Here is an 8946-nt window from a genome sequence, read left to right as displayed (position 1 = left end):
TTTAGTTAATTTTAGTTTTACCATAATATTTCACCAGTTATTTCATAGTCCATTTTAGATGAATGTCAATTTTGTGAAAGGATCACATTTCAGATACTGAGTCCTTTTCAATTTTTGAATCGTATATTCACTTGAAAAACCCATTAACATATTTTTAAAATAAGGAAATAGATTGGATTGAAAATATGTTTTAAAAAAGAAACTTTATCACTTAAAAAAAATCCTTGATATTTTAATGCCCAAGGAATTCTCATTCCCAAAAGTGTTTGGTTCGAAGTCCAGAGAAACTAAGAATAAACTTAGGTAAAATGCATGAGTTGAAACTCAAATAAATACACTCTAATTAAGTTAAAACAAGTGTAAGGGTAAAAATAATCTTCAAAGAATGTTGCCTCAAATGAAGTCAAAAAGTTTTACTATAAATGTTACAATAAAATTAACAAAAATAAGTTTTTAGTGACTAAAGAATTGTGGTGAATACATTTTTGGTGCATTAACAGTAAAAAATCGGCAGTGCCCTGATATTCTGGGGGGATACCTGCATTAGGTTATGATGTTAATACATTTTATGTTTTTAATCCTAAAAAATGAACTTCATTGCTCTTGTCTAGTTAGAGTCTTTATAATACATTTTCAGGATTATTTTCAATTTAATTATTTGAAACATAAACATTTACTTTTTTCATTTTAAAGTGGTTTTGAGAAACCATGACAGAATATTCAGGATAATTTTAATTGCTACCACTTTTTTGAAAGTAATCTAGAAATGTTGACTTAAATTTTTAGTTCACGTTCCCTTTTATCCAGCAAGCCTACTTTGATGAGCTCTCCTACAGAAATACTAGCATCAGACTATAACAACATATATTGAAAGTGTTTCACCCCTGTAATCCCAGCACTTTGGGAGGCTGAGGCGGGTGGATCACCTGATGTTGGGAGTTTGAGTCCAGCCTGACCAACATGGAGAAACCCTGCCTCTACTAAAAATAGAAAATTAGCCGGCCATGGTGGTGTGTGCCTGTAATCCCAGCTACTTGGGAGGCTGAGGCAGGAGAATCACTTGAACCCAGGAGGCGGAGGTTGTGGTGAGCTGAGATTGTGCCATTGTACCAGCCTAGGCAGCAAGAGCAAAACTCTTAACATTTTTCAATTGGAAGCAATGGAAAGCAACCTTAATGTCCAGCAATAGAGGAAGGATTGAATCAATTATGGTACAGCCATGCGAAGAAGTGCTACGGAGCTACTGGAAAACAGTTCAGTTATTCTGCATGTACTGACGCTGAGGGATGTCCCCAGTGTATTGAGTTAAAAAAAATTTTTTTATCTACAGAATAGTGTGTATAATTTAATCTCACATTTTAAAGGGCAAGAAATGTATACAATCAGAAGAGAAACCAGAGTATAATAATCTCATATTTTAAAAGCAAAGCAATAAAACCCAACCCATATATGAGTAACATAATGAAAGATTCTAAGAATATCTCTCAAACTGTCAATATTGGTTGAGAAGGTCTGCTGAGAGGCCTGGAAGGGGTTGAGTTTTATATCTTTGTTTGACTTGTTAAAACAAGGCATCTATTACTATTGTTATTTAAATTTTTTGTAAAGTACAGTGTTTTGGGTAGTAGGAATTATGCAAAGTAAAGACTTACAATTTCTTTTTTTATTTTAATGTAGCATAGAATCCGTACAGTCTCACACCATGCGAATGTCCAATGATTTGTGATTAAATCATAGAAGATTCAAATTACTTGGGTGGTAAGAAATTCAAAGGAAAGTGGTCAGATTAAGGTGAGGTAAACCATACGTTTTTTTCTGAAGTGAGTTTTTTATGAGATGACTTCAACTTTGACAAAATTGTTGATCATCTAGTCAGCAGCGGTATATATATATATAATTTTACAACCCAAAGATAAGAGACCTGGAGAACGTTCTAAATGCAGCTGCAGACAGACTTGAAAGTCATTGACATGGGGCCAGGAGTAGTGGCTCATGCCTGTAATCCCAGCACTTTAGGAGGCCAAGGCAGGAGGATCACTTGAGGTCAGGAGTTTGAGACCAGCCTGGCCAACATGGCAAACCCCCGTCACTACTAAAAATACAAAAATTAACTGGGCACGATGGTGCAGGCCTGTAATCCCAGCTACTTGGGAGGCTGAGGTAGGAGAATCACTTGAACCCAGGAGGCAGAGGTTGCAGTGAGCTGAGATCGCACCACTGCACTCCAGCCTGGGCGACAGAGCGAGAATCTGTCTATATATATAAAAAAAAAGGAAAATCATTGAAATGGAAGTGCTAGTTCAAGGGCAAGGTATAGACAAGCTTTCTGCGGAGGGGAATTAGACTTATGTGATCCTCCTCCCCAGGCAGCAGTGCTGGGATGGCCAGGGAGGGATTGGTGGCGCTGGGAGGTGACAGGACTCCCTCTGACCTGCCGCTGTGATGCACGTATAGCTGGAGAGCAGTTTCCAAATCACTGAAGAAAGAACAGAGAAGATCAGAGAGATGTGAATGTGTAATTATTAATACCTCCAGTCCTTGCTCTTTCACACCCAAAGCGAGGATCCAAGAGGATTAGGAAGCCAGGGAAGATGAGAATAGCCACAGTGGACATGAAAGGGTAATGCTGAAAACACTGAAAAGGACAGTGTTCGGATAGAAGACAGGAGCCAGTGTGTGCTTCCTGCAGCTGGATTTTTACACCCCTAATAGACATGTGCTGGGCAGGCTGGATTCATTTAAAGACTCACGAGACATGCACAATATGTATTAAAAAAAAAATAGGTCAAGAGATGCGCCTTTAAGGTGCCTCCTGTTAGGGGAGGAGGAAGAAGAGAAGTCATCAAAGAAAGTAGGGAAACAACCATAAGAGCAGTGTCATGCAGTCACAGAAGCGAAGGTTCTGGAAAATAGTTCTTTCTCTTTTTAAAGAGGTGATCAATGGAGTCGAGGGCAAGTGAGAAGTGGAAAGCAAGGAAAATAAAGAATCTGTGCTTTTTTTTTTTCTTTTTCTTTTTCTTTTTTTTTTGTTTTTGAGACAGAGTTTTGCTTTTTTTGCCCAGGCTGAAGCGCAGTGGCGCAATCTTAGCTCACTGCAACCTCCGCCTCCCGAGTTCAAGCTATTCTCCTGCCTCGGCCTTCTGAGTAGCTGGGATTACAGGCATGTGCCGCCATGCCCAGATAATTTTGTATTTTTAGTAGAGACGAGGTTTCACCGTATTGGTCAGGCTGGTCTTGAACTCCCAACCTCAGGTGATCAGCCCACCTCGGCCTCCCAGAATGCTGGGATTATAGGCGTGAGCCACAGTGCCTGGCCAAAGATTCTGTTTTGAATAGGTCCTTGGTGACTGCCGACAATAGTTTCAGTAGAGGAGAGAGTTTATTAATTTGTTAAACAGATGTTTATTCATCACTAAGTATGTTGGAGACACTATACCAGAATGAGCAGTGCATAAGACAGGCAAGGTTATGATTTCGTGAAGCTTAGCTTCTCCTTGTGGGGGAGGTGTGGCGAGGTAGGAGAAGTAGATGATAAGCAATAAATAAGGAAAACGGTCATTTTGCATAGTGATCATGTGTGTGCCTGTGTGTGAGCTGAGAGTGACAGTGGTAGGGTTGGACTGCAGAACAGTACTTTGGAGAGAAAGCCCTCACAGAGAATAGATAGAATATGTATATTCTATATAATAAGAAGCCACACATGAAACTCCCTATATAATAAGACTCCTTATATAATAGGAAACCACACATGAAAAAATCTGGGGATAGTACATTTCAGGCTGAAGAAATGGCAAATCCTAAGGCCCTAAAGCAGGAGCAAAATTGACATATTTGAAGATGGCTAGTGTGATTGGACCTCTGTGAGTGGGGGGAAGTGGCATAGGATGAAATGAGGGAGGTATGTAGGGACCAAACCATGGAAGGAAAGCAAGATTCCCAGAAAAAGTGGGTGGGAGAGGCACTGTCCGTGAACACGATCCAGTTGTCCAAGAAAGTTAATTTGGCAGAAAGAAATAGAATGTTAATGTTGGTTCAGATGCAGAATCTAGTATGTGTTTTATTTTAAATAAGGGAGGATTAAGCATCCTTAAAGACATAAGAAAAGAGAAAGCTGACTCCTTTTCTTCCAGTGACCATTAGTAACATATTCTCCCACAAGGCACACAGCCACACACTCAGTGCTGTCATTAATCCCACGCAGATAGGCTTTGCCTGGGGACTGAGCATATAGTATCCCCTGAAGCTTGTGGCTTTTCTGCTTGGAGCTAGTTTGTAAAAATCAAAAATGATATTGCACTTACATTGGTATATTTCTAAAGAGTTTTTTTTTTTTAGACGGAGTCTTGCTCTGTCACCAGGCTGGAGTGCAGTGGGGCAGTCTCGGCTCACTGCAGCCTCCGCCTCCCGGGTTCAAGCGGTTCTCCTGCCTTAGCCTCCCGAGTAGCTGGGACTACAGGTGCCTGCCACCATGCCCCGCTATTTTTTTTTTTTTTTGTATTTTTAGTAGAGACGAGGTTTCATCATGTTGGCCAGGATGGTCTCACTCTCTTGACCTCATGACCCGCCTGCCTTGGCATCCTAAAGTGCTGGGATTACAGGCGTGAGCCACCGCGCCTGGCCTCTAACGAGCTATTTCTAAAGGTTAGGTCTTCAGTCAAGAATTTTAAAGCTGGATCTTAGTGGTTATCTAGTCTCACCTCTCCATTTCATAGGTAAGGAAACTGAGTCCCAGAAAAGCATTGATTTGGGCAAGTTCAGAAAGCTAAACAGTGACTGTGGGTGTATGATTCTGTCTCTTAACTCCTAATCCAAATGTCTTCTTGCTAGATAAGACTGTGCCTTCTACATTTGAAGACTCAAACCCCATGGATGGATGGAGGGAAGGGCATTCAAAACAGTTGACTACATCCTTCTCCTTGATATCTATTTCATCTTGGCTTCTATGGCATCATTTTTTCCCAAATGCCCCCCACCTCCTGGAAGCTCCATTTCGGTTTCCTTTGCTGGCTCCTCCTCTTGTGTGTAGCTTCTACATGTTGGAATTCCCAGCCTGGTTCCAGCTCATTGACTTTTCTCCAACTGCATGTCCACTCCAGGTGGTTATATGTTAATGCCCCCCCCAACAAACGTACATCTGCTACTGAACTCAAAACTTCTAACTTGCCTGCATGATATCTCCATTTAAATATCTAATGGATATCTCAAATTTAACATGTACTAAACAGAACCTTTGACTTTTTCTCTAAATTTGCTCTGTATCATTCTTCTTTCTCAGTATAGTTAGCCAGCAGCATTAAACAAGTGTCTTCTATGTGCCAGGGTCTGTTGTAGACACAGGGGTTACAGTAGTGATGAAACAGACAAAAATCTCTGTCATCAAGTATCTTACATTCCAGTGGAGGCAGAAGAACCATGGAAGTCAAGCAAATGGCTTGTTCACTTCAAAAAGGCCTAGTCCCAGCCACGACCTCTCACCTTAACCATTGTAATAACTGATCTCCCTGCTCCTGCTCTTCTGCTGTCCAATCTACATAGCAACCAGAGTAATTTCTATAAAACACAAATGTAACACAAATTTTAATTTGGACACCCCCTTCCCCAACTTTAAACCTTCCAGTCACTTCCCATAACTCTTTGAATAAAATTCCAAACCCATTCCTATGGCCTACAGACCTCTGTTTCATCAGGTCCTTCCCACCACGCGGATCTTCCTGGTCTCCCTTGGCTGCAGCCACACAAATCTCCCCTCTGTTTTTCTGATGCCAGCTTCTCGGCATTTGCTATTTCTTCTGTCTGGAATACTCTGACTTCGGAATATGAAAGGAGCTGGCCACTCCCATGATGCAAGAATGTCAACCCACATACAACCATACTATATCTTGGATTGCCCAGTTTAAACCTTCCTTCTGCCTCATCATGCTCCTTCCCATCACACTATTTTGACATGTGGCTATTAAAAATTATCTTATTCATTTATTTATTTGTTGTCTGCCTCCATGCACTGAAATGCAGCTCCATGAGAGCAGTGACATATCTGTCTTGTTGGCTCCTGTATCACCGGTGCCTAGAAGAGTGCCAGAAACGCAGGAGTTGTTCAGAAGTATTTGCTCTGTAAATCAACGAATCGATGAATGCATTGTGAATGAGGTTATTGCTCCTACCCTTGCCCAACAAATAATCTTTTAAACCTAATGAAGTTGAGATCCACAGGTCAATTCTAGAGGTGCTCCTCTAGTGAAGTCTTATCCAAATGCAAGTTCCCATCTTTACTAATATCTTTCAAACAATGTAACTCAATCCAAGTGCTTAGCCTATGGCAACTCATTAAATTTCCTTTCCTTTTTTATTCCTTGACTCATGGGCACCTCTCACTGTCTAAACACAGAAGAAAGCTCTGTCTTCCCCATGCTTCCCCATGCCCTTTATCCCACTCCCTCTTCCCCGCCACCCCCCTCCTTCTCCATATTGGGCTGTCCAGCACTTCCTATCACCGCCATACCATGCAGCATATTCTCCTCCCCACCTTCTCTTCTGCAGTATCCACCAACATGACTTTTAATCTCTCAGTCCTCAGAGAGCACGGGAGAGGCAAGGAAGCTAAATAGACGACACCAGAACCTCTCTTGAGGATGGGGGATATGAAACTTCATCTGTTCATTGTTTTTGTGTCATCCCAGTCCATTGGAGGAAGTGGGCAAGTACACCACCAGTTCGTGGTTGAAGTGGTATTATGAGTATGTTTCCTCCAGGAGAGTACAGAGTAGTTGCATCTAATTCAGAGTTGGGCGAGCACTCCCAGAATCTTGCCTGTGCTTGTTATGGCTCACTTAGATGACTACACTTACTGCAAAGCCTATTAACACTTAAGCTGCATAGTATACCAGGTACCATACTAAGTCCTTTAAGGTAACTTGTTTAAACCTCACGTAACTCTGTGACACCCTGTGACACCGATACTCCTGCTATGATCCCATTTTATGGATGTGGCCATTGAAATTAAGTAACTTGCTCAGGATCTCATGACCAGTAAGTGACTTGACTTCCAGTGCAGGCAACCTGAACTCCAGCATCTGGGCACTTTGTCATGAAGCTATAATACTGCCCCGAAGAGAAGAAGACCTCAGTCTTCACCTCGTTTTACACAGGACTTGAGGAAAAATACACATTGTCAGATGCAGGTGGAGGGGGAGATGGTGTACCAGGTGGGAGGGGTGTAGGTATGTGGCAGTGGATGTGTCTCAGAAATGACAACCATTCAACGAGGTTGGAGCTGAAGGCACAGTGGGGAGTGAAGGAAGCTATTTTATCCATTTAAAAAAATTTGTAAATCAGAAACTGAATATCCAGTTTGCTGGTTTCTTTTGAGGATTGCTCTGCCTGGGATTTATCTTGAGTCCAACTAAAAGCATTTTACGTACTTTGTTTGGATTAAGATTGCCAAATTGTGGAGCCACTGAGGCTCCTCACGCGTCCACAGCCATGCTCATGGCGAAGGGCTTGGCTCTGGAGCTGTCTCATGTGGTTGTGTATGTAGGGACCTCCACCTCCATACAAGAGCTAGGACTGAAGGAGCCGTAGACAGTCATTCTACACTGCCTGCGTTTTGAACATGTAAAAAGAAATGTGGAGAGTTTGGAGAGTTTAAAAAGGATGGTCTAGGGGGCTGGGGGTGAAATTACCGCAAGAGTATCTCACCACCTCTCTCAGAGTGTGTTAAGAAATGAACATGTGTGGAATCTATAGTAAAAAGTGGTATTAAGCATTTGAAAGATGGGCCTCTTCCAGACAGTTCAAGTCAAGCAGACTGCCATCTGGATTATTCCCGTCACAGTTGCTCTCTCTGCCCACATTTCTGCTGCTGCCATTCCTGCCTCCCTTATTAATAGGTTATCCAGAAATGACTTTGGATGACTTCTTCCTATGTTAACATACTTTTTGATGAAATAACAGAGAGTATTGTCATTAAAGATCTGGAAAAACGTTAAATTCTTACAGGACTCAAATGCAGCACATTTAATGGTTGACGTAGAACTCAGAGCAAAGAAATCACTTTTTCCAACAACAGAAGGAAACTGTTGGCGACTTCCAAATTGGCTAAAGATCCTTGTTCTAACCATTCTTTTGGTTTAAAATTGCCAACCTTAAAGGTGATTTCAGAGTTGGCACCAGACACTCTGGAGGCTGCTAAAGTGTACTTAGGAAAGACTTTAAAGCCATTAAAGTTATATGACAGTATTTTGAAGTTGTCTTTTAAATATGATGGACCCAGTTGTTTGACCATACGTAATACATAATACCATACAGCTCCGGAGTGGCATTATTTGGAACAGAGTTTATGAATCATTTAAAAATTGTACCTGTAACCAATGCAAAAGCTATAATTTTGTATAAAGCTATAAATAATCTATCTCAAAAATCTACATAAGATTGACAGAGTGCTATTTGGAGTTTATGGGTATTTTGATAAACTTTGATTAATACTCTCAAGTTAGTCATTGTTGAATGAAGTATTTTAAAATTATTTGGTGAAAATTATGTATGTTTTTCCAGTGTTTTCTAAAGACTTTTATTTTCCAATGGAAATTCAGAGCCACCTAGTGACCAAAAACAAAATGTCTAAAGTATAAAACATGACAAGAAAAAACTCCCAGCAAAAGAGAAAAGCAATCATTTATCCCCGGGCTTTGATATCCAGAGATAAAATTGTATCCAGTTCAGGTCTACAAAAGTAGAATTCTTACAAATTAAATAGACGAAGTCTCTTGTTATTTGGGGATTAAAGGCCCCTACACACAGACTTGAGGTATATAGATGATTAATTTTTGTAGACATCAATTTATCAAGTGAGATTGTCTGATCATTTTTGAGCATAAAGATTCAGGTAATTCTATTAAATTTGGCTGGGTTAAATTCAGCAAACCTGTTGAGTCTTTTTTTTTTTTTTGG

General features: G+C 40.7%; 1 protein-coding gene and 1 long non-coding RNA gene across 5 annotated transcripts in view; one reads left to right on the top strand and one right to left on the bottom strand.

The window, feature by feature from the left end:
- LOC111543372 overlaps positions 1 to 5725 on the bottom strand; it is a 19417-nt gene extending 13692 nt beyond the window's left edge. The window contains exon 1 of the long non-coding RNA XR_002731845.1: positions 5674 to 5725. This is a non-coding gene — a long non-coding RNA (uncharacterized LOC111543372). The remainder of the gene's footprint in view (positions 1 to 5673) is intronic.
- The window catches only part of PRUNE2 (prune homolog 2 with BCH domain), a 302755-nt gene that overhangs the window by 142424 nt on the left and 151385 nt on the right, over positions 1 to 8946 (top strand). The window lies entirely within an intron of this gene.

Source organism: Piliocolobus tephrosceles, chromosome 14, assembly GCF_002776525.5.
Source record: "Piliocolobus tephrosceles isolate RC106 chromosome 14, ASM277652v3, whole genome shotgun sequence".
NCBI classification, from domain to species: domain Eukaryota; kingdom Metazoa; phylum Chordata; class Mammalia; order Primates; family Cercopithecidae; genus Piliocolobus; species Piliocolobus tephrosceles.
The sequence above is the reverse complement of the archived record's forward strand: the minus strand, read 5'-3'. Positions and strand labels throughout refer to the sequence as shown.